Source organism: Petromyzon marinus (assembly GCF_048934315.1).
Source record: "Petromyzon marinus isolate PM22_M1 ecotype Great Lakes invasive population chromosome 75 unlocalized genomic scaffold, UKy_Petmar_22M1.pri1.0 chr75_unloc.2, whole genome shotgun sequence".
Classification (NCBI taxonomy): domain Eukaryota; kingdom Metazoa; phylum Chordata; class Hyperoartia; order Petromyzontiformes; family Petromyzontidae; genus Petromyzon; species Petromyzon marinus.
Window position 1 is genome coordinate 231,316 of NW_027422614.1, and position 27,500 is coordinate 258,815.

At 52.6% G+C, this 27,500-nt stretch overlaps 1 pseudogene; it reads right to left on the minus strand.

The window, feature by feature from the left end:
• Window positions 1-19,009, minus strand: part of LOC116937569 (adaptin ear-binding coat-associated protein 2-like) — a 29,135-nt pseudogene extending 10,126 nt beyond the window's left edge.
• Between the last annotated feature and the right edge of the window lie 8,491 nt (window positions 19,010-27,500).

Genomic DNA, 27,500 nt, shown 5'->3' on the forward strand with positions numbered 1-27,500 from the left:
GTTAGGGTGAGGGTTAGGGTGAGGGTTAGGGTGAGGGTGAGGGTTAGGGTGAGGGTTAGGGTGAGGGTGAGGGTGAGGGTTAGGGTGAGGGTGAGGGTTAGGGTGAGGGTTAGGGACAGGGTTAGGGTGAGGGTTAGGGTGAGGGTTAGGGTGAGGGTTAGGGTTAGGGTGAGGGTTAGGGTGAGGGTTAGGGTGAGGGTGAGGGTGAGGGTTAGGGTGAGGGTGAGGGTTAGGGTGAGGGTTAGGGTGAGGGTTAGGGTGAGGGTTAGGGTGAGGGTTAGGGTGAGGTTTAGGGTGAGGGTTAGGGTTAGGGTTAGGGTGAGGGTTAGGGTGAGGGTTAGGGTGAGGGTTAGGGTGAGGGTTAGGGTGAGCGTGAGGGTTAGGGTGAGGGTTAGGGACAGGGTGAGGGTTAGGGTGAGGGTTAGGGTGAGGGTGAGGGTTAGGGTGAGGGTTAGGGTTAGGGTTAGGGTGAGGGTTAGGGTGAGGGTTAGGGTGAGGGTGAGGGTGAGGGTTTAGGGTTAGGGTGAGGGTGAGGGTTAGGGTGAGGGTTAGGGTGAGGGTTAGGGACAGGGTGAGGGCAAGACACAAAAGCGGCACGGCCACCGTGAACCCCACCCACCCACACTGCCACCGTGAACCCCACCCAACCCACCCGGACACCGTGAACCCCACCCACCCACACGGCCACCCACACGGCCACCGTGAACCCCACCCACCCACACGTCCGTCGTGAGCCCCACTTGAAGTGTATTCTATCGGGACTTTGGGTAAAGCCGCCGTAGGCTGGAACAAATAACGCAAACGTCAGGTGAGACTTCGATCGCAACACCTGAAGACAATGCCTCGCGTTGCCGTGGAAACGTCGTGGTGATATCGGAATTTGTCGATTTAAAGCTTTCGTGACTGCGAGGATTCATCTTCTTTGGTTCTTTCGGTAAAGTCACCACCACGTAGAATGAGAATAAAATAATGAATTGATAAAATAAAATAACACAATAAAAATTCTCACGACGTTTCGGCCACAACGCAAGCGGCCGTCTTCAGGTGAAAGCTACAGACCCGTCGGGACGACAGAGCTTCAATAAACGTTGTTAAGATTCGTAGCGACTTTTAAGCTGGTTGGGAGAAGTGAGGCACCTTGACAATGGGGGTTTACATATCAAATAGCTGAGGGATTAGCTTGTGACTGGTCACGGAAATGGCTACGTTAAAGTCAAAACCTACACATCCACAGAGGCAACTAGTAATTTAGCATTGAAATAGCCAAGGGATTAGCTTGTGCAAATAGCAGAGGGATTAGCTTGTGACTGGTCACAGGAATGGCTACGTTAAAGTCAAAACCTACACATCCACAGAGGCAACTAGTAATTTAGCATTGAAATAGCCAAGGGATTAGCTTGTGCAAATAGCAGAGGGATTAGCTTGTGACTGGTCACAGGAATGGCTACGTTAAAATCAAAACCTACACATCCACAGAGGCAACTAGTAATTTAGCATTGAAATAGCCAAGGGATTAGCTTGTGCAAATAGCTGAGGGATTAGCTTGTGACTGATCACGGAAATAGATGTTAAAGTAAAGGCCTACACATCCACAGAGCTTCAATGAACGATGTTAAGATTCGTAGCGACTTTTTAAAGTGAGGCACCTTGACAAAGGGGTTTACATATCAAATAGCTGAGGGATTAGCTTGTGACTGGTCACGGAAATAGATGTTAAAGTAAAGGCCTACACATCCACAGAGCTTCAATGAACGATGTTAAGATTCGTAGCGACTTTTAAGCTGGTTGGGAGAAGTCGCCACGAATCTTAACATCGTTCATTGAAGCTCTGTCGTCCCGACAGAAGGCCGCTTGCGTTGTGGCCGAAACGTCGTGAGAATTTTATTATTTTATTATTTTATTCTCATTCTACGTGGTGACCTTACCGAAAGAACCAAAGAAGATTTCTATTTAAAGCTTTCGTGACAGCAAGGATTCATCTTCTTTGGTGCTTTCGGTAAAGTCACCACGTAGAATGAGAATAATAAATTAATAAAACAACACGATAAAATTCCCACGACGTTTCGGCCACAACGCAAGCGGCCTTCTTCAGGTGAAAGGTACGGACCCGTCGGGACGACAGAGCTTCAGTGAACGATGTTAAGATTCGTAGCGACTTCTCCCAACCAGCTTAAAAGTCGCTACGAATCTTAACATCGTTCATTGAAGCTCTGTGGATGTGTAGGCCTTTACTTTAACATCTATTTCTGTGACCAGTCACAAGCTAATCCCTTAGCTATTTCAATGCTAAATTACTAGTTGCCTCTGTAGATGTGTAGGCCTTTACTTTAACATAGCCATTCCTGTGACCAGTCACAAGCTAATCCCTCAGCTATTTCCACAAGCTAATCCCTTAGCTATTTCAATGCTAAATTACTAGTTGCCTCTGTGGATGTGTAGGTTTTGACTTTAACGTAGCCATTCCCGTGACCAGTCACAAGCTAATCCCTCAGCTATTTAATATGTAAACCCCCTTTGTCAAGGTGCCTCACTTCTCCCCAACCAGCTTAAAAAGTCGCTACGAATCTTAACATCGTTTATTGAAGCTCTGTCGTCCCGACGGGTCCGTACCTTCAACCTGAAGAAGGCCGCTTGCGTTGTGGCCGAAACGCCGTGAGAATTTGATCGCGTTGTTTTATTGATTTTTTTATTCTCATTCTACGTGGGTGGTGACATTTAACCGAAAGAACCGAAGAAGATATCGTTATTGTTTGTTCAAGCCACGTGGATTTACCGGCGGAGCCCGCGGAAGATGCGTGCCCGCCGTGGTGAAAGGGTCCAGGGCGAGACTCACTTGAAGTGGTCTTGCAGAGCGACGCTGAAGTCGAAGGCGTCGCCGCGGTCAGCGAAGCCGATCCCAATGAAGGCACTGCGGCCTGCTGAAGTACACACACATACATACACACATACACATATACATACATACACATATACATACATATATACACATACATACATATATACATACACATATATACATACATATATACACACGCACACACATACGTATACACATACATATATATACATACATATTTACGTACATATACACACGCACACACATACATATACATACACATATATACATACATATACACATGCACACACATACATATACATACATATATACATACATATATACACATACATATATACATACACATATATATACATACATATATACATACATATACACACGCACACACATACATATATACACAGTGTACACACACACATATATATATACACATACACACACAGTGTACACACACGCACACACATACATATATACACAAAGACAAATATCCCCCGTATAGTCTTAACAGACTGTAGGGGCAAGTGCTGTTAGCGAGCACCTATGAAGGCCGGAACGGCACACGAGGGGGTGGGTGGCCAGCACCACGCCCGACCGCCTTTGTCTCCCTAGTGGCAATGTTTACACACCGCACCAGGTACTCATTTGAGGCTGAGTCGACCTAGGGGAGGCCCGGGACCGGTTCAGATAATCGTCACTGGTGTTGGCCGTGAGCGGGAATCGAACCCGGGTCGCCAGGTTCATAGCACAGCGTAGCGCTAACCGCTACACCACCGCTCCCCACTATATATACACACACACATACACACACACACATACATATATACACACAGTGTACACACACACATATATACATACACCCACAGTGTACACACGCACACACACAGTCACATACACACACAGTGTACACACGCACACACAGAGTCACATACACACACATATATATACACATATATACATACACACATACATACATACACATATATACATACACACATATATACATATATATAACAACAACAACCGCCATTCGCCACTAAGTGGCGGTGACGTCACCACGACGCTTGTGCCAGGCTATGTGCACCCTGAGGCCACGGGAAGTGTCGAACGCCCGCTGGCAGGAGGTCACGGGGCAGACCCAGGTGCCACGGGTCGACTGACTGAGATGACTGAGATAACTGGCTGATGCACCACCTGTGCCCCCTACTGTGCCAACCTGCTGTGCTTTAGCCACCCGGCGCTCCGCTCGTTGTTCTGAGCGTCGCTCCTCCGCCCTCCGTTGTTGTTGGAGGGCGACTGCCTCCAACTGCCCAATAGCGTCCTTCACGAGCCTCCTCCACAGAGGCCGATCTTGACACCGCTGGTACCAGTCATCGGCAAGTCCACTCAGCTCCACGTCCTCCTGTACCACATCACTCCATCTCTTCTCTAGCCTATGCCGTGCCCGTTTAGCCCCCTCGATCCGGCCGAACAAAAGCTGTTTCGGCATGTGGTGGCTGGGCATGCGGGCTACATGACCCAGCCATCGCAGCCTTGCCTGCCAGAGGAGCTCACCGATGGGACCCTGCCCAGATCTTTCAAGGATTTGTGAGCTCCTCACACAATCCAGTCTGGTTAAACCCAGGATGGATCGTAGGCAGGCCAGCCTAAATGTTTCCAACCGGCGAAGATGTTCCATTAGGGGGGTCCACGTTTCGCAAGCGTAGAGAAGGGAGGGAATGACCGTGGCCGAGAAGACCTGAAGCTTAGTGCGGAGCGACAGACCAGGTAGCTTCCACACAGCGTTACGCAACCGATGAAAAGATATTGCCGCTCGACTGATTCGGAGTGAGACCTCTGCTATTAAACTGGAGCCGGTCATAAGCACAGTGCCCAGGTATGGGAAACTCTCGACTCTCTCCACAACTACCCCATCACCGATTGGGAGTTGTGGGGGTGGAGTGTCCGATGGTACAAAATACCCAGGCAGGTGCTTAGTTTTGGTGGGGCTGATGGTAAGGCCCCACCTCTTAGTGGCACGCTCCAGTCTCAGCAGCAGCATCTCCAACTCCTCCTCTGAATGAGCAGCTATTACCAAATCATCGGCATACATAACGTGGTTGAGCAATAGGGAGCCATCCCTTGACCGCACCCGGGCATCGATCAGCCTCCCATTATATCTGTTCCATATGGAGATTCCCCCGGTACAGCTATTGAAGGCTTCACGAACTACGTGGTCAAAATAGATGTTAAATAATGTGGGAGCCAGAGGACATCCCTGTCGCACCCCAAGGTGTACAGGGAATGGCTCTGACTCCCGGCCACGTAGTTTTACCCGGGCCCGCTCACCATCATGAAGGTCCTTAATGATCGTGAGCAGAGGGTCAGGTACTCCAAAAGCACGAAGAACAACCCAGAGCCCAGGCCTAATGATGGTATCATAGGCCTTGACCAGGTCAATAAAGCAGAGATGTAGGTCTTGCTGGAATTCCCTACACATCTGCTGTAGCAGACGGACAGAAAATATGGCATCTCTGCAGGACCGCCCTTTCCTGAAACCGCATTGGGGCTCCGCAAGCCTCTCCTCAGCGTGCCTGGCAAGGCGATGTTGAATAATCCTTGCCAGGACCTTTCCCGGCACACTGAGGAGTGAGATGCCCCTGTAGTTGTTACAGTCTGTGCGGTCCCCCTTCTTAAAGAGGGGGACCACCAGGGCATCCTTCCAATCCTGCGGAACCCGTCCAGTTAGCCCAGACTGTTGTTATGATGTCATATAGGGCAGTCTGTGCACAAACGCCACCCTCCCTCAGCATTTCGCTTGGGAGATCATCTCTGCCCGATGCCTTTCCTGGTCTCAGACTCCGGATCGCCTTCAGTACTTCCTCAACAGATGGCACCTCAGCCAGCCACTCACAGGGGGTGACTTCTTCCAATATTTGAGGCACCGCAGCCTCAGCAGGGTCACACACACACGCACACACATATATACACACGCACACACACATATACACACGTGTATCATGGCTGCCATTGTTACCACGGTTACCGTGGTTACCGCGAGAGAGCGCCCGTCATCGCCTCACCTCCCCCATCCTGAATCCTGAGCACGAAGTAGCGGCTGGAGTCCTTCACGCTCTCCACGGTGAGACCAGGGTAGGCGTCCACAGGAGCCTGGGCAAACAACTCTCCTGTAGCACACACACACACACAGTCACACACACACAGACACACACACACACACAGACACACACAAACACAGACACACACAAACACAGACACACACAAACACAGACACACACAAACACAGACACACACACACACACACAGACGCTCTCCACGGTGAGACCAGGTTAGGCGTCTACAGGAGCCTGGGCAAACAACTCTCCTGTAGCACAACAACAACAACAACAACCGCCATTCGCCACTAAGTGGCGGTGACGTCACCATGACGCTTGTGCCAGGCCATGTGCACCCTGAGGCCACGTGAAGTGTCGAACGCCCGCTGGCAGGAGGTCACGGGGCAGACCCAGCAGGTGCCACGGGTCGACTGACTGAGATGACTGGCTGGTGCACCACCTGTGCCCCCTACTGTGCCAACCTGCTGTGCTTTAGCCACCCGGCGCTCCGCTCGTTGTTGTGAGCGTCGCTCCTCCGCCCTCCGTTGTTGTTGGAGGGCGACTGCCTCCAACTGCCCAGTAGCGTCCTTCACGAGCCTCCTCCACAGAGGACGATCTTGACACCGCTGGTACCAGTCATCGGCAAGTCCACTCAGCTCCACGTCCTCCTGTACCACATCACTCCATCTCTTCTCTAGCCCGTGCCGCGCCCGTTTAGCCCCCTCGATCCGGCCGAACAAAAGCTGTTTCGGCATGCGGTGGCTGGGCATGCGGGCTACGTGACCCAGCCAACACAGCTTTGCCTGCAGGAGGAGCTCACCGATGAGACCTTGCCCAGATCTTTCAAGGATTTGTGAGCTCCTCACACAATCCAGCCTGGTTAAACCCAGGATGGATCGTGGGCAGGCTAGCCTAAATGTTTCTAACTGGTGAAGATGTTCCATTAGGGGGGTCCACGTTTCGCAAGCATAGAGAAGGGAGGGAATGACCGTGGCCGAGAAGACCTGAAGCTTAGTGCGGAGCGACAGACCAGGTAGCTTCCACAGAGCGTTACGCAACCGATGAAAAGATATTGCCGCTCGACTGATTCGGAGTGAGACCTCTGCTGTTAAACTGGAGCTGGTCATAAGCACACTGCCCAGGTATGGGAAACTCCCCACTCTCTCCACAACTACCCCATCACCGATTGGGAGTTGTGGGGGTGGAGTGTCCGATGGTACAAAATACCCAGGTAGGTGCTTAGTTTTGGTGGGGCTGATGGTAAGGCCCCATCTCTTAGTGGCACGCTCCAGTCTCAGCAGCAGCATCTACAACTCCTCCTCTGAATGAGCAGCTATGACCAAATCATCGGCATACATAACGTGGTTGAGCAATAGGGAGCCATCCCTTGACCGCACCCGGGCATCGATCAGCCTCCCATTATATCTGTACCATATGGAGATTCCCCCGGTACAGCTATTGAAGGCTTCACGAACTACGTGGTCAAAATAGATGTTCAATAATGTGGGATCCAGAGGACATCCCTGTCGCACCCCAAGGTGTACAGGGAATGGCTCTGACTCCCGGCCAAGTAGTTTTACCCGGGCCCGCTAACCAGACAGAAAATATGGCATCTGTGCAGGACCGCCCTTTCCTGAAACCGCATTGGGGCTCCGCAAGACTCTCCTCAGCGTGCCTGGCAAGGCGATGTTGAATAATCCTTGCCAGGACCTTTCCCAGCACACTGAGGAGTGAGATGCCCCTGTAGTTGTTATAGTCTGTGCGGTCCCCCTCCTTAAAGAGGGGGACCAAAAGGGCATCCTTCCAATCCTGCGGAACCCGTCCAGTGGTCCAGACTGTTGTTACGATATCATGTAGGGCAGTCTGTGCACAAACGCCACCCTCCCTCAGCATTTCGCTTGGGAGATCATCTCTGCCTGCTGCCTTTCCTGGTCTCAGACTCCGGATCGCCTTCAGTACTTCCTCAACAGATGGCACCTCAGCCAGCCACTCACAGAGGGTGACTTCCTCCTCCAATATTTGAGGCACCGCAGCCTCAGCAGGGTCATCCCCACTTTGTCCCACGATGTTTTCCTGGCTGAGGGGTTTCCCCTCCCCCAGGACCTCACAGAAATGCTCAGCAAATCTGCAAACCTGTTCCTGGGGGTTGGAGATTGGATCACCGTTTTTTCCCCTAATGATGGTAATAGGTGTGGCACTGCAGGTTACTTTTGTGATGGAGTTAAATAGAGATTTGTGATCGCGGGCCACTGAGGCAGACTCCATCTCCTCACCAACCCGCGACCACCACCCATCCTTGCAGCGCCTCACGGCTCTCCGAACCTCCGAGCGAAGGCTGCGGTAAGCCTCCTCATTCTCTGACGTGGGATTCTGTAGCCGATGACAGTGGGTCTGTCGCTTTTTCTCAACCATCCTGAACACCTCCTCTGTGAGCCAGGGTCTCTGGGGAGGTCTGGAAAACGTACCCAAAGCAGCCATTGCAGCTGCATGAGTCACAGTCCTAAACCTCGCCCATTTAACCTCGACATCAGGAGGAGTGGGGGACGATGCCAACCCCAGCCGCAAGCGATGATGAAATTCTCGCTTGCAACTTCCATCAGCTAGCTGAGACCAGGCCACTTTGGGTTGGAATGGGGTCCTGGGTATACACCCACCACCGGAGTGGAAGAATGGCAGGCGCATCTTACAGATAACAAGTCAATGATCAGAGGGCAGATCAGCTCCACGGTCGGTCCTGGTGTCAAGGACATGGGCTCGCATCCGCTGGTCCGTCACTATGTAGTCCAGCAGATGTTCTTGCTTGGACCCGGCATGCATCCATGATGTTGTGTGGATGCGCCGATGCCGGAACAGCGTGTTGGTAATTACAAGCCCATGGGCTGCACAAAAATCCAGCAGCCTCCTACCGTTGTTATTGAGCTGATCTGGCCCATGCCCTCCAATCACTCCAGACCAGGTGCCAGCATCATGACCAACTCGGGCATTGAAGTCACCCAACAAGATGACTCTATCCCGAGGGGCCACTTTAGCCAGCACCTGTGACAGGAGGTCATAGAAGGCATCTGACTCATCGGCTTTGCCTGCATCCCTCCACGGATGTTCGTCTTCAGTGGGGGCATAAGTAACCACGACCACCGCTCCTCGCCTCCGGTTGATGGGAAGGCAGGCCCAAAGTAGCCTGGGGCTTACAGCTTCCCACACCTCGCCACCACGCTCCCACGCCCCCTTCATTCTTTTGTTCAAAAACAGAGCCACACCCTGTTGTTTGTGTATGAGTGTGTATGAGTGTGTGTATGAGTGTGTGTATGAGTGTGTGTATGAGTGTGTGTATGAGTGTGTGTATGAGTGTAAGTGTATGTATGGGTGTGTGTATGAGTGTGAGTGAGTGTGTATATGAGTGTGTGTATGAATGCGTGTGTGTGTAAGTGTGTAAGAGTGTGTGAGTGTGTGTAAGTGAATGTAAGTGTGTAAGTGAGTGTGTGTAAGTGAGTGTGTGTGTGGTGAGTGTGTGTGTGTATGAGTGCGAGTGTGTGTAAGTGAATGTAAGTGTGTAAGTGCAAGTGTGTAAGAGTGTGTAAGTGTGTAAGTGTGAGTGTAAGTGTGAGTGTGTGTAAGTGTGTAAGTGTGTAAGTGTGAGTGTGTAAGTGTGTGTAAGTGTGTGTGTGTGTGTATGAGTGTGTGTGTATGAGTGTGTGTATGAGTGTGTGAGTGTGTGTGGTGAGTGTGTATGAGTGTGTATGTGTGTAAGTGCAAGTGTGTAAGAGTGTGTAAGTGTGTAAGTGTGAGTGTGTAAGTGTGAGTGTGTGTAAGTGTGAGTGTGTAAGTGTGTAAGTGTGAGTGTGTAAGTGTGTGTAAGTGTGTGTGTGTATGAGTGTGTGTGTATGAGTGTGTGTATGAGTGTGTGTGTATGAGTGTGTGAGTGTGTGTGGTGAGTGTGTATGAGTGTGTGTGTGTGTATGAGTGTGTGAGTGTGTGTGGTGAGTGTGTATGAGTGTGTGTGTGTATGAGTGTGTGAGTGTGTGTGGTGAGTGTGTATGAGTGTGTGTGTGTGTATGAGTGTGTGAGTGTGTGTGGTGAGTGTGTATGAGTGTGTATGTGTGTAAGTGCAAGTGTGTAAGAGTGTGTAAGTAAGTGTAAGTGTGAGTGTAAGTGAGTGTGTAAGTGTGTAAGTGAGCGTGTAAGTGAGTGTGTAAGCAAGTGTAAGTGTGTAAGTAAGTGTAAGTGAGTGTGTAAGTAAGTGTAAGTGTGTGTAAGTGTAAGTGTGTAAGAGTGTGTAAGTGTGTGTGACGCACCAGACGATTTGTCCTCCAGTTTGACGAACGCGGCTTTGCCCTTGGCTGTGATCCTCATGCGCCCCGTCCAGTCTGGCTGCTCCAGCTTCCAGTCCGCAGCCCTGCACAGTCACGCACTGCTGATGATCACGACCATGACGATGATGATGATGACGATGACACAGCATGGCCACGCACTGCTGATGATCACGACGATGACGACGATGATGACGAAGACGACGATGATGATGACGATGACGACAACGATGATGATGATGACGATGACACAGCATGGCCACGCACTGCTGATGATCACCACGATGACGACGATGATGATGATGACGATGACGATGATGACGATGATGATGACGATGACACAGCATGGCCACGAACTGCTGATGATCACGACGATGATGATGATGACGATGACGATGATGACGATGACGATGACACAGCATGGCCATGCACTGCTGATGATGACGACGATGACGATGATGACGACGATGATGATGATGAGACAGTGCGTACACACTGCTGCTGATGATGATGATGACGAAGACAGCATGGCCACACACTGCTGATGATGATGATGATGAGACAGTGCGTACACACTGCTGCTGATGATGATGATGAGACAGTGCATACACACTGCTGCTGATGATGATGATGAGACAGTGCGTACACACTGCTGCTGATGATGATGATGAGACAGTGCGTACACACTGCTGCTGATGATGATGAGACAGTGCGTACACACTGCTGCTGATGATGATGATGAGACAGTGCGTACACACTGCTGCTGATGATGATGAGACAGTGTGTACACACTGCTGCTGATGATGATGACGATGAGACAGTGTGTACACACTGCTGATGATGATGAGACAGTGTGTACACACTGCTGCTGATGATGATGAGACAGTGCGTACACACTGCTGATGATGATGAAACAGTGTGTACACACTGCTGCTGATGATGATGATGATGAGACAGTGTGTACACACTGCTGCTGATGATGATGATGAGACAGTGTGTACACACTGCTGATGATGATGATGAGACAGTGTGTACACACTGCTGCTGATGATGATGATGACGAGACAGCATGGCCACACACTGCTGATGATGATGATGAGACTGTGTACACACTGCTGATGATGATGATGAGACAGTGTGTACACACTGCTGCTGATGATGATGATGACGAGACAGCATGGCCACACACTGCTGATGATGATGAGACTGTGTACACACTGCTGATGATGATGATGAGACAGTGCGTACACACTGCTGCTGATGATGATGATGACGAGACAGCATGGCCACACACTGCTGCTGATGATGATGAGACTGTGTACACACTGCTGATGATGATGATGAGACAGTGTGTACACACTGCTGCTGATGATGATGATGACGAGACAGCATGGCCACACACTGCTGATGATGATGATGATGAGACTGTGTACACACTGCTGATGATGATGATGAGACAGTGTGTACACACTGCTGCTGATGATGATGATGACGAGACAGCATGGCCACACACTGCTGATGATGATGATGAGACTGTGTACACACTGCTGCTGATGATGATGATGAGACAGTGCGTACACACTGCTGCTGATGATGATGATGACGAGACAGCATGGCCACACACTGCTGATGATGATGATGAGACTGTGTACACACTGCTGATGATGATGATGAGACAGTGCGTACACACTGCTGATGATGATGATGAGACAGTGTGTACACACTGCTGCTGATGATGATGAGACAGTGTGTACACACTGCTGCTGATGATGATGAGACAGTGTGTACACACTGCTGATGATGATGATGATGAGACAGTGTGTACACACTGCTGCTGATGATGATGAGACTGTGTACACACTGCTGATGATGATGATGAGACAGTGCGTACACACTGCTGCTGATGATGATGAGACAGTGTGTACACACTGCTGCTGATGATGATGAGACAGTGTGTACACACTGCTGATGATGATGATGAGACAGTGTGTACACACTGCTGCTGATGATGATGATGACGAGACAGCATGGCCACACACTGCTGATGATGATGATGAGACTGTGTACACACTGCTGATGATGATGATGAGACAGTGTGTACACACTGCTGCTGATGATGATGACGAGACAGCATGGCCACACACTGCTGCTGATGATGATGAGACTGTGTACACACTGCTGATGATGATGATGAGACAGTGCGTACACACTGCTGCTGATGATGATGATGACGAGACAGCATGGCCACACACTGCTGATGATGATGATGAGACTGTGTACACACTGCTGATGATGATGATGAGACAGTGTGTACACACTGCTGCTGATGATGATGATGACGAGACAGCATGGCCACACACTGCTGATGATGATGATGAGACTGTGTACACACTGCTGATGATGATGATGAGACAGTGCGTACACACTGCTGATGATGATGATGAGACAGTGTGTACACACTGCTGCTGATGATGATGAGACAGTGCGTACACACTGCTGCTGATGATGATGAGACAGTGCGTACACACTGCTGCTGATGATGATGATGACGAGACAGCATGGCCACACACTGCTGATGATGATGATGAGACTGTGTACACACTGCTGATGATGATGATGATGAGACAGTGCGTACACACTGCTGATGATGATGATGAGACAGTGTGTACACACTGCTGCTGATGATGATGAGACAGTGCGTACACACTGCTGCTGATGATGATGATGAGACAGTGCGTACACACTGCTGCTGATGATGATGATGACGAGACAGCATGGCCACACACTGCTGATGATGATGATGAGACTGTGTACACACTGCTGATGATGATGATGAGACAGTGCGTACACACTGCTGATGATGATGATGAGACAGTGTGTACACACTGCTGATGATGAGACAGTGCGTACACACTGCTGATGATGATGATGAGACTGTGTACACACTGCTGATGATGATGATGAGACAGTGCGTACACACTGCTGATGATGAGACTGTGTACACACTGCTGATGATGATGATGAGACAGTGCGTACACACTGCTGATGATGATGATGAGACAGTGTGTACACACTGCTGCTGATGATGATGAGACAGTGCGTACACACTGCTGATGATGATGATGAGACTGTGTACACACTGCTGATGATGATGATGAGACAGTGCGTACACACTGCTGATGATGATGATGAGACTGTGTACACACTGCTGATGATGATGATGAGACAGTGCGTACACACTGCTGATGATGATGATGATGAGACTGTGTACACACTGCTGATGATGATGATGAGACAGTGCGTACACACTGCTGATGATGATGATGAGACTGTGTACACACTGCTGATGATGATGATGAGACAGTGCGTACACACTGCTGATGATGATGATGAGACTGTGTACACACTGCTGATGATGATGATGAGACAGTGCGTACACACTGCTGATGATGATGATGAGACTGTGTACACACTGCTGATGATGATGATGATGAGACAGTGCGTACACACTGCTGATGATGATGATGAGACTGTGTACACACTGCTGCTGATGATGATGAGACAGTGCGTACACACTGCTGATGATGATGATGAGACTGTGTACACACTGCTGATGATGATGATGAGACAGTGCGTACACACTGCTGATGATGATGATGAGACTGTGTACACACTGCTGATGATGATGATGAGACAGTGCGTACACACTGCTGATGATGATGATGATGAGACTGTGTACACACTGCTGATGATGATGATGATGAGACAGTGCGTACACACTGCTGATGATGATGATGAGACTGTGTACACACTGCTGATGATGATGATGAGACAGTGCGTACACACTGCTGATGATGATGATGATGAGACTGTGTACACACTGCTGATGATGATGATGATGAGACAGTGCGTACACACTGCTGATGATGATGATGAGACTGTGTACACACTGCTGATGATGATGATGATGAGACAGTGCGTACACACTGCTGATGATGATGATGAGACAGTGCGTACACACTGCTGCTGATGATGATGATGAGACAGCATGGCCACACACTGCTGCTGATGATGATGAGACTGTGTACACACTGCTGATGATGATGATGAGACAGTGCGTACACACTGCTGATGATGATGATGAGACAGTGCGTACACAGGAGGGGTGGGGGTGGCCACCACCACCACCACGCCCGGCCGCCTTTGTCTCTCCCTAGTGGCAAGCGATGTTGACTACACCACCACACACAACGCTAGTGCCAGGCTAGGTTCACTTAGTAACCACCACCACACACAACGCTTGTGCCAGGCTAGGTGCACTTAGTAACCACCACCACACACAACGCTAGTGCCAGGCTAGGTTCACTTAGTAACCACCATGACCACACACAACGCTTGTGCCAGGCTAGGTTCACTTAGTAACCACCACGACCACACACAACGCTAGTGCCAGGCTAGGTTCACTTAGTAACCACCACCACCACCACACACAACGCTAGTGCCAGGCTAGGTGCACTTAAGCAATACTCGACGGTTCGGGCAATGACCCTTCGTAAGAGCCGCAGTGCGCACGACTTTCGCGGAGGCGAAGACGCCCCCAGGGCAGATCGCAACGTTATCAAATGACGTGGAACAACGCCGGGATCTGCCCTCAGGGCGTTAGTGACTCTCAAAAGTTGCGAGTGGTGAGTGTGGTGGTGAGTGTGGTGGTGGTGGTGAGTGTGGTGGTGGTGGTGAGTGTGGTGGTGGTGGTGAGTGTGGTGGTGGTGGTGAGTGTGGTGGTGGTGGTGAGTGTGGTGGTGGTGAGTGTGGTGGTGGTGGTGAGTGTGTTGGTGGTGGTGGTGAGTGTGGTGGTGAGTGCGGTGGTGAGTGTGTTGGTGAGTGTGGTGGTGGTGGTGAGTGTGGTGGTGAGTGTGGTGGTGAGTGTGGTGGTGGTGAGTGTTGTGGTGGTGGTGAGTGTGGTGGTGGTGAGTGTGGTGGTGGTGAGTGTGGTTGTGGTGAGTGTGGTGGTGGTGAGTGTGGTGGTGAGTGTGGTGGTGAGTGTGGTGGTGGTGGTGAGTGTGGTGGTGGTGGTGGTGGTGGTGAGTGTGGTGGTGAGTGTGGTGGTGGTGAGTGTGGTGGTGAGTGTGGTGGTGAGTGTGGTGGTGGTGAGTGTTGTGGTGATGGTGGTGGTGGTGAGTGTGGTGGTGAGTGTGGTGGTGAGTGTGGTGGTAGTGAGTGTGGTGGTGGTGAGTGTGGTGGTGAGTGTGGTGGTGGTGAGTGTTGTGGTGATGGTGGTGAGTGTGGTGGTGGTGGTGAGTGTGGTGGTGGTGAGTGTGGTGGTGGTGAGTGTGGTGGTGGTGAGTGTGGTGGTGGTGAGTGTGGTTGTGGTGAGTGTGGTGGTGGTGAGTGTTGTGGTGATGGTGGTGAGTGTGGTGGTGGTGGTGGTGAGTGTGGTGGTGGTGGTGAGTGTGGTGGTGGTGGTGAGTGTGGTGGTGGTGAGTGTGGTGGTGGTGAGTGTGGTGGTGAGTGTGGTGGTGGTGAGTGTGGTGGTGGTGAGTGTGGTGGTGAGTGTGGTGGTGGTGAGTGTGGTGGTGGTGAGTGTGGTGGTGAGTGTGGTGGTGGTGGTGAGTGTGGTGGTGGTGAGTGTGGTGGTGGTGAGTGTGGTGGTGGTGAGTGTGGTGGTGAGTGTGGTGGTGGTGGTGAGTGTGGTGGTGGTGAGTGTGGTGGTGGTGAGTGTGGTGGTGGTGGTGAGTGTGGTGGTGGTGGTGAGTGGTGGTAGTGGTGAGTGAGTGAGTGAGTGGTGAGTGTGGTAGTGAGTGCTAGTGGTGGTGAGTGAGTGAGTGGTGAGTGAGAGTGAGTGGTGAGTGAGTGTTAGTGGTGGTGAGTGAGTGGTGGTGGTGAGTGGTGGTAGTGAGTGTTAGTGGTGGTGAGTGAGTGGTGGTAGTGAGTGTGGTAGTGAGTGAGTGGTGAGTGAATGAGTGGTGAGTGGTAGTGGTGAGTAAGTGGTGAGTGAGTGGTGAGTGTGGGGGTGAGTGTGGTGGTGGTGAGTGTGGTGGTGGTGAGTGTGGTGGTGGTGAGTGTGGTGCTGAGTGTTGTGGTGATGGTGAGTGTGGTGGTGGTGAGTGTGGTGGTGAGTGTGGTGGTGGTGAGTGTGATGGTGGTGCTGAGTGTGGTAGTGGTGAGTGTGGTGGTGGTGGTGAGTGTGGTGGTGAGTGTGGTGGTGGTGAGTGTGGTGGTGAGTGTGGTGGTGGTGGTGGTGAGTGCGGTGGTGAGTGCGGTGGTGAGTGTGTTGGTGGTGGTGAGTGTGGTGGTGGTGAGTGTGGTGGTGGTGAGTGTGGTGGTGGTGAGTGTGGTGGTGGTGAGTGTTGTGGTGAGTGTGGTGATGAGTGTGGTGGTGGTGAGTGTGGTGGTGAGTGTGGTGGTGGTGGTGAGTGTGGTGGTGGTGAGTGTGGTGATGGTGAGTGTTGTGGTGATGAGTGTGGTGGTGGTGAGTGTGGTGGTGGTGGTGAGTGTGGTGGTGGTGAGTGTGGTGGTGGTGGTGAGTGTGGTGGTGGTGGTGAGTGTTGTGGTGGTGGTGAGTGTGGTGGTGAGTGCGGTGGTGAGTGTGTTGGTGGTGGTGAGTGTGGTGGTGGTGGTGAGTGTGGTGGTGAGTGTGGTAGTGGTGAGTGTGGTGGTGGTGAGTGTTGTGGTGGTGAGTGTTGTGGTGGTGAGTGTGGTGGTGGTGAGTGTGGTGGTGAGTGTGGTGATGAGTGTGGTGGTGGTGAGTGTGGTGGTGAGTGTGGTGGTGGTGAGTGCGGTGGTGGTGAGTGTGGTGGTGAGTGTGGTGGTGGTGGTGAGTGTTGTGGTGATGGTGAGTGTGGTAGTGGTGAGTGTGGTGGTGGTGAGTGTGGTTGTGGTGAGTGTGGTGGTGGTCGTGGTGGTGGTGAGTGTGGTGAGTGTGGTGGTGGTGAGTGTGGTGGTGGTGAGTGTTGTGGTGGTGGTGAGTGTGGTGGTGGTGAGTGTGGTGGTGAGTGTGGTGGTGAGTGCGGTGGTGAGTGCGGTGGTGAGTGTGTTGGTGGTGGTGAGTGTGGTGGTGGTGGTGGTGAGTGTGGTGGTGAGTGTGGTGGTGGTGAGTGTGGTGGTGAGTGTGGTGGTGAGTGTGGTGGTGGTGAGTGTGGTGGTGGTGGTGAGTGTGGTGGTGGTGGTGAGTGTGGTGGTGAGTGTGGTGGTGGTGAGTGTGGTGGTGAGTGTTGCGGTGGTGGTGAGTGTGGTGGTGGTGAGTGTGGTGGTGAGTGCGGTGGTGAGTGTGTTGGTGGTGGTGAGTGTGGTGGTGGTGAGTGTGGTGGTGAGTGTGGTGGTGGTGGTGGTGAGTGTTGTGGTGGTGAGTGTGGTGGTGGTGAGTGTGGTGGTGAGTGCGGTGGTGGTGTGGTGGTGAGTGTGGTGGTGGTGAGTGTGGTGGTGGTGAGTGTGGTGGTGAGTGTGGTGGTGAGTGTGGTGGTGAGTGTGGTGGTGGTGAGTGTGGTTGTGGTGAGTGTGGTAGTGGTGGTGGTGGTGGTGAGTGTTGTGGTGATGGTGAGTGTGGTAGTGGTGAGTGTGGTGGTGGTCGTGGTGGTGGTGAGTGTGGTGGTGAGTGTGGTGGTGAGTGTGGTGGTGGTGGTGAGTGTGGTGGTAGTGAGTGTGGTGGTAGTGAGTGTGGTGGTGGTGGTGAGTGCGGTGGTGGTGAGTGTGGTGGTGAGTGTGGTGGTGGTGAGTTTCGTGGTGAGTGTGGTGGTGAGTGTGGTGGTGGTGAGTGTGGTGGTGGTGAGTGTGGTGGTGAGTGTGGTGGTGGTGAGTGTGGTGGTGAGTGTGGTGGTGAGTGTGGTGGTGGTGAGTGTGGTGGTGAGTGTGGTGGTGGTGAGTGTTGTGGTGATGGTGGTGGTGAGTGTGGTGGTGGTGGTGGTAAGTGTGGTGGTGAGTGTGGTGGTGGTGGTGAGTGTGGTGGTGGTGAGTGTGGTGGTGGTGGTGTGTGTGGTGGTGGTGAGTGTGGTGGTGGGTGTGGTGGTGGTGGTGAGTGTGGTGGTGGTGAGTGTGGTGGTGAGTGTGGTGGTGGTGGTGGTGAGTGGTGGTAGTGAGTGTTAGTGGTGAGTGAGTGATGAGTGAGTGTTAGTGGTGAGTGAGTGGTTGGTGAGTGAGTGAGTGGTGAGTGAGTGTTAGTGGTGGTGAGTGTTAGTGGTGGTGAGTGAGTGTGGTAGTGAGTGAATGGTAGTGGTGAGTGAGTGGTGAGTGAGTGGTGAGTGTTAGTAGTGAGTGGTAGTGGTGAGTAAGTGGTGAATGAGTGGAGTGGTGAGTGTTAGTGGTGAGTGAGTGGTGAGTGAGTGACGTCACCTGTAGCTCCTGTTGGAGGCTCTGGGCGGGATTCTGTAGACGAGGTGAGTGGTGAGTGGTGAGTGTTAGTGGTGAGTGGTGAGTGTTAGTGGTGAGTGTTAGTGGTGAGTGGTGAGTGACGTCACCTGTAGCCCCTGTTGGAGGCTCTGGGAGGGATGCGGTAGACGTGGTGAGTGGTGAGTGTTAGTAGTGGTGAGTGGTAGTGGTGAGTGAGTGTTAGTGGTGAGTGTTAGTGGTGAGTGAGTGACGTCACCTGTAGCCCCTGTTGGAGGCTCTGGGCGGGATTCTGTAGACGAGGACCTCCGCCTTGACGCACAGCACCGACTCGTAGGCCTCGTCAGCCATCGCGCAGCGTGACGTCATACACACGGGGGACGAAGAAGGTGACGTCACGCGCGGGAATGGGGACGTGCGAGATGACGTCACGCGCGGGGAGGGGGACGAAGGGGAAGACGTCACGCGCGGGGATGTGGGGGAGAGAAGTTAGGTGACGTCACGCGGTGGACGAAAGGGATCACGTCACGAGAGGATGATGCGGACGAAGGGGATGACGTCAGGCAAGGAGAGGGGTACGAATGGAGTGACGTCACGCGCGAGGGGGGGGAGACTTTGGGTGTCGTCACGCGGTGGACGCAGGGGATGACGTCACGCGCGGGGATGCGGACGAAGGGGATGACGTCGGACAAGGGGAGGGGTACGAATGGGATGACGTCACGCGTGAGGGGGAGGGACACGGTTGGATGACGTCACGCGATGAACGAAGAGGATGACGTCACGCGCTGAGATGGGGACGAAGGAGATGACGTCACGCGCGCTAAGGTAGACGAAGGTGATGACGTCCCGAGCGGGGGGAGCGGATGACGTCACGCAGGAATTTGGGGGGTGGTGAAGGCACGCAGGGGGGACGGGAATTGAGTGAGGTCACGCGGGGATCGGTTGACGTCAAAGGGGAAGATTTTTGGGGGGGCTAGTGAAGTCACCCGGGGACGGAAATTGTAATTGAGTGACATTATGTGGACACTGTAGGGAGGATGACGTCACCTCAATGTTTGTGGATGGTGAGTGACGTCACGTGGATATGGAAATTTGGGTGATGTCACGCGCGATTGGGGGCCTGACGTCACGCGGATTTGTGATGAGGTGGGTGATTACATCACAGAGACCCATAGAGACCCACAGAGACCCATACAGACTCACAGAGACCCACAGAGACCCATAGAGATCCATACAGACCCACAGAGACCCACAGAGACCCATAGAGATCCATACAGACCCACAGAGACCCACAGAGACCCATAGAGATCCATACAGACCCATAGAGACCCACAGAAACCCATGGAGACCCATTCAGACCCACAGAGACCCATAGAGACCCATACAGACCCACAGAGACCCATTCAGACCCACACACAAAACCCATAGAGACCCACAGAGACCCATAGAGACCCACAGAAACCCATAGAGACCCACAGAGACCCACAGAGACCCATACAGACCCACAGAGACCCATGGAAGCTTACAGAGCCCCATAGAGACCCATAGAGACCCACAGAGACCCACAGAGACCCATAGACACCCACAGAGACCCATAGAGACCCACAGAAACCCATAGAGACCCACAGAAACACATAGAGACCCACAGAGACCCATAGAGACCCATAGAGACCCACAGAAACCCACAGAGACCCATAGAGACCCACAGAGACCCACAGAGACCCATACAGACCCACAGAAACCCATAGAGACCCATAGAGACCCATGGCAACTTACAGAGCCCCATAGAGTCACACCCACCTCATCACATAGAGCCCTGTATATATTAAAACTCACCCAACCACTCACCCAGCCACTCACCCACCTACTTACTCATTCACTCACTGACCCAGCAACTCAGCCACTCACCCATTAATTCACTCACCCACTCACTCACCCACCCATTCACTCACCCACCCATTCACTCACCCACCCATCCACTCACCCACCAATTCACTCACCCACCAATTCACTCACCCTCCCAGCCAGTCCCTCAAACACCCACCCATCAACTCACCCACCCAATTACTCACTCACCCATTCACTCTCCCACCCAGCCACTTACCAACCCATTCACTCACTCACCCACCCATTAACTCACACATTCACTCAGCCACTCACTCACCCATTCACTCAGCCACTGAATGACTCACTCACCCATTTACTCACCCACCCACTCAGCCACTCACGAGCCCATTCACTCACTCATCCACCCATTCACTCACTCATCCACCCATTCACTCACTCAGTCACTCAGCCACTCACTCACCAACCCATCCACTCACCCATTCACTCAGCCACTGAATGACTCACTCACCCATTTACTCACCCACCCACTCAGCCACTCACCAGCCCATTCACTCACTCATCCACCCATTCACTCACTCATACACCCATTCACTCACTCAGTCACTCAGCCACTCACTCACCAACCCATCCACTCACCAACCCATTTACTCACCCACCCACTCACCAGCCCATTCATTCACTCATCCATGCACTCACCCACCCAACTCACCCACTCAATCACTCATTCTCTCACGCACCCATTCACTCACCCACTCAGCCATTGACCGACCCATTCATTCACCCACCCACCCATTCACTCACTCACCTATTCACTCACTCACCCAGCCATTGACCGACCCATTCACTCACCCACCCATTCACTTACTCACCCACTCACCAATTCACTCACCCAGCCACTCACTCACTCACCCACCCACTCACCCACCCACTCACCCATTCACCCACCCACTCACCACCCCATACACCCACCCACTCACTCACCCATTCACCCACCTACCCAGCCACTCACTCACCCACCCACCCACTTACCCACCCACCCACTCACTCACCCATTCATCCACCCACCCACTCAATCACCCACCCACTCACCTATTCACTCACTCACCCACCCATCCACTCACACAACCACTCAATCACTCACTCACCCACCCATTAACTCACTCAGCCACTCACCCACCCTCCATCCACTCACCCACCCATCCACTCACCCACCAATTCACTCACCCTCCCAGCCAGTCCCTCAAACACCCACCCATCAACTCACCCACCTAATTACTCACTCACCCATTCACTTTCCCACCCAGCCACTTACCAACCCATTCACTCACCCACGCATTCACTCACACATTCACTCAGCCACTCACTCACCCACTGAATGACTCACTCACCCATTTACTCACCCACCCACTCAGCCACTCACCAACCCATTCACTCACTCATCCACCCATTCACTCACTCATCCACCCATTCTCACTCACCCATTCACTCAGCCACTGAATGACTCACTCACCCATTTACTCACCCACCCACTCAGCCACTCACCAGCCCATTCACTCACTCATCCACCCATTCACTCACTCATCCACCCATTCACTCACTCAGTCACTCAGCCACTCACTCACCAACCCATCCACTCACTAACCCATTCACTCACTCACCCACCCATTCACTCAGCCACTGAATGACTCACTCACCCATTTACTCACCCACCCACTCAGCCACTCACCAGCCCATTCACTCACTCACCACCCATTCACTCACTCATCCACCCATTCACTCACTCAGTCACTCAGTCACTCATTCAACAACCCATCCACTCACCAACCCATTCACTCACCCACCCATTCACTCACACATTCACTCAGCCACTCACTCACCCATTCACTCAGCCACTGAATGACGCACTCACCCATTTACTCACCCACCCACTCAGCCACTCACCAGCCCATTCATTCACTCACCACCCATTCACTCACTCATCCGCCCATTCACTCAGTCACTCAGCCACTCACTCACCAACCCATCCACTCACTAACCCATTTACTCACCCACCCACTCACCAGCCCATTCATTCACTCATCCATGCACTCACCCACCCAACTCACCCACTCAATCATTCAATCTCTCACCCACCCATTCACTCACCCACTCAGCCATTGACCGACCCATTCATTCACCCACCCACCCATTCACTCACTCACCTATTCACTCACTCACCCAGCCATTGACCGACCCATTCACTCACCCACCCACCCATTCACTTACTCACCCACTCACCAATGCACTCACCCAGCCACTCACTCACTCACCCACCCACTCACCCATTCACCCACCCACTCACCACCCCATACACCCACCCACTCACTCACCCATTCACCCACCGACCCAGCCACTCACTCACCCACCCACCCACTTACCCACCCACCCACTCACTCACCCATTCATCCACCCACCCACTCAATCACCCACCCACTCACCTGTTCACTCACTCACCCACCCATCCACTCATACAACCACTCAATCACTCACTCACCCACCCATTAACTCACTCAGCCACTCACCCACCCTCCATCCACTCACCCACCCATCCACTCACCCATCAATTCACTCACCCTCCCAGCCAGTCCCTCAAACACCCACCCATCAACTCACCCACCCAATTACTCACTCACCCATTCACTTTCCCACCCAGCCACTTACCAACCCATTCACTCACTCACCCACGCATTCACTCACACATTCACTCAGCCACTCACTCACCCATTCACTCAGCCACTGAATTACTCACTCACCCATTTACTCACCCACCCACTCAGCCACTCACCAACCAATTCACTCACTCATCCACCCATTCACTCACTCATCCACCCATTCTCACTCACCCATTCACTCAGCCACTGAATGACTCACTCACCCATTTACTCACCCACCCACTCAGCCACTCACCAGCCCATTCACTCACTCATCCACCCATTCACTCACTCATCCACCTATTCACTCACTCAGTCACTCAGCCACTCACTCACCAACCCATCCACTCACCAACCCATTCACTCACTCACCCACCCATTCACTCAGCCACTGAATGACTCACTCACCCATTTACTCACCCACCCACTCAGCCACTCACCAGCCCATTCACTCACTCACCACCCATTCACTCACTCATCCACCCATTCACTCACTCAGTCACTCAGCCACTCACTCACCAACCCATCCACTCACCAACCCATTTACTCACCCACCCACTCACCAGCCCATTCATTCACTCATCCATGCACTCACCCACCCAACTCACCCACTCAATCACTCAATCTCTCACCCACCCATTCACTCACCCACTCAGCCATTGACCGACCCATTCATTCACCCACCCACCCATTCACTCACTCACCTATTCACTCACTCACCCAGCCATTGACCGACCCATTCACTCACCCACCCACCCATTCACTTACTCACCCACTCACCAATTCACTCACCCAGCCACTCACTCACTCACCCACCCACTCACCCACCCACTCACCACCCCATTCACCCACCCAATCACTCACCCATTCACCCACCGACCCAGCCACTCACTCACCCACCGACCCAGCCACTCACTCACTCACCCACTTACCCACCCACCCACGCAATCACCCACGCAATCACCCACCCACTCACCTATTCACTCACTCACCCACCCATCCACTCACAACCACTCAATCACTCACTCACCCACCCATTCACTCACCCACCCATCCACTCACCCACCCATCCACTCACCCACCAATTCACTCACCCACCAATTCACTCACCCTCCCAGCCAGTCCCTCAAACACCCACCCATCAACTCACCCACCCAATTACTCACTCACCCATTCACTCTCCCACCCAGCCACTCGCCAACCCAATCACTCACTCACCCACCCATTCACTCACACATTCACTCAGCCACTCACTCACCCATTCACTCAGCCACTGAATGACTCACTCACCCATTTACTCACCCACCCACTCAGCCACTCACCAGCCCATTCACTCACTCATCCACCCATTCACTCACTCATCCACCCATTCACTCACTCAGTCACTCAGCCACTCACTCACCAACCCATCCAGTCACCAACCCATTCACTCACTCACCCACCCATTCACTCACATATTCACTCAGCCACTCACTCACCCATTCAATGACTCACCAACCCATTTACTCACCCACCCACTCACCAGCCCATTCATTCACTCATCCATGCACTCACCCCCCAGCCACTCACCAGCTCATTCACTCACTCACTCACCCACCCATTCACTCACTCACACACCCACCCACCCACCCAAGTCACCCACTCAATCACTCATTCTCTCACCCACCCATTCACTCACTCACCCACCCATTCACTCACTCACACACACCCACCCACCCAACTCACCCACTCAATCACTCATTCTCTCACCCACCCATTCACTCACTCACCCAGCCATTGACCGACCCATTCACTCACCCACCCACCCATTCACTTACTCATCCACTCACTCACCAATTCACTCACCCAGCCACTCACTCACTCACCCATCCACTCACCCACCCACTCACCCATTCACCCACCCACCGACCCAGCCACTCACTCACCCACCCACCCACCCACTTACCCACCCACCCACTTACCCACCCACCCACTCACTCACCCAATCATCCACCCACCCACTCACTCACCCACCCAGCCACCCATTCACCCACCCACTCACCCATTCACCCACCCAACCACTCACCCATTCACCCACTCACTCACCCACCCACTCACCCACCCACTCACCCACCCACTCACCCACCCACTCACCCACCCCCCCAGCCACTCACTCACCTACCCACCCACTCACCCCCCCAACCACTCACTCACCCATTCACCCACTCACCCACCCACTCACCCACCCACTCACCCACCCACTCACTCACCCCCCCAGCCACTCACTCACCCACCCACTCACCCATCCACTCACCCATTCACCCACCCACTCACCACTGCTGTATATTTGGAGTCTGCGACTCTCTCTCATCATCATCACAGTGGCTAGGAGATGTTGACTACCTCGCCTGGTACGCAGGAGGTCTATGTGGAGTCTGTGTGTCTCTCTCTCTCATCATCATCATCACGGTGGCTATGAGATATTGACTACCTCGCCTGGTATGCAGGAGGTCGTGGGTTCGATCCTGACCCTGACGCCTGCTGCTGCTGTATATTTGGAGTCTGCGTCTCTCTCTCATCATCACGGTGGCTAGATGTTGACTACCTCGCCTGGTATACAGGAGGTCTATGTGGAGTCTGCGTCTCTCATCATCATCATCATCACGGTGGCTAGGAGATGTTGACTACCTCGCCTGGTCTACAGGAGGTCTATGTGGAGTCTTTGTCTCTCTCTCTCTCATCATCATTACGGTGGCTAGGAGATGTTGACTACCTCGCCTGGTATACAGGAGGTCTATGTGGAGTCTGCGTCTCTCTCATCATCATCATCACAGTGGCTAAGAGATGTTGACTACCTCGCCTGGTACGCAGGAGGTCGTGGGTTCGATCCTGACCCTGACGATGCCTGCTGCTGTATATGTGGAGTCTGTCTCTCTCTCTCTCATCATCATCACAGTGGCTAGGAGATGTTGACTACCTCGCCTGGTCTACAGGAGGTCTATGTGGAGTCTGCGTCTCTCTCATCATCATCATCATCACGGTGGCTAAGAGATGTTGACTACCTCGCCTGGTATACAGGAGGTCTATGTGGAGTCTGCGTCTCTCTCTCTCATCAGCATCACAGTGGCTAAGAGATGTTGACTACCTCGCCTGGTCTACAGGAGGTCTTTGTGGAGTCTGTGTCTCTCTCTCTCATCATCATCACGGTGGCTAGCAGATGTTGACTACCTCGCCTGGTCTACAGGAGGTCTATGTGGAGTCTGCGTCTCTCATCATCATCATCACAGTGGCTAACAGATGTTGACTACCTCGCCTTGTCTACAGGAGGTCTATGTGGAGTCTGTGTCTCTCTCATCATCATCATCATCACGGTGGCTAGATGTTGCCTACCTCGCCTGGTCTACAGGAGGTCTATGTGGAGTCTGCGTCTCTCTCATCATCATCATCACAGTGGCTAAGAGATGTTGACTACCTCGCCTGGTACGCAGGAGGTCGTGGGTTCGATCCTGACCCTGACGATGCCTGCTGCTGTATATGTGGAGTCTGTCTCTCTCTCTCTCATCATCATCACGGTGGCTAGGAGGATGTTGACTACCTCGCCTGGTACGCAGGAGGTCTATGTGGAGTCTATGTCTCTCTCTCTCATCATCATCATGGTGGCTAAGAGATGTTGACTACCTCGCCTGGTACGCAGGAGATCGTGGGTTCGATCCTGACCCTGACGCCTGCTGCTGCTGCTGTATATTTGGAGTATGTGTCTCTCTCTCTCTCTCTCATCATCACGGTGGCTAGATGTTGACTACCTCGCCTGGTCTACAGGAGGTCTATGTGGAGTCTGCGTCTCTCTCATCATCATCATCACGGTGGCTAGGAGATGTTGACTACCTCGCCAGGTCTACAGGAGGTCTATGTGGAGTCTGCATCTCTCTCTCTCATCATCATCACAGTGGCTAGGAGATGTTAACTACCTCGCCTGGTATACAGGAGGTCTATGTGGAGTCTGTGTCTCTCTCTCTCATCATCATCACGGTGGCTATGAGATGTTGACTACCTCGCCTGATATACAGGAGGTCTATGTGGAGTCTGCGTCTCTCTCATCATCATCATCATCACGGTGGCTAGGAGATGTTGACTACCTCGCCTGGTATACAGGAGGTCTATGTGGAGTCTGTGTCTCTCTCTCTCATCATCATCATCACGGTGGCTAGGAGATGTTGACTACCTCGCCTGGTCTACAGGAGGTCTATGTGGAGTCTGTGTCTCTCTCATCATCATCATCATCACGGTGGCTATGAGATGTTGACTACCTCGCCTGGTCTACAGGAGGTCTATGTGGAGTCTGCGTTTCTCTCTCATCATCATCACGGTGGCTAGCAGATGTTGACTACCTCGCCTGGTCTACAGGAGG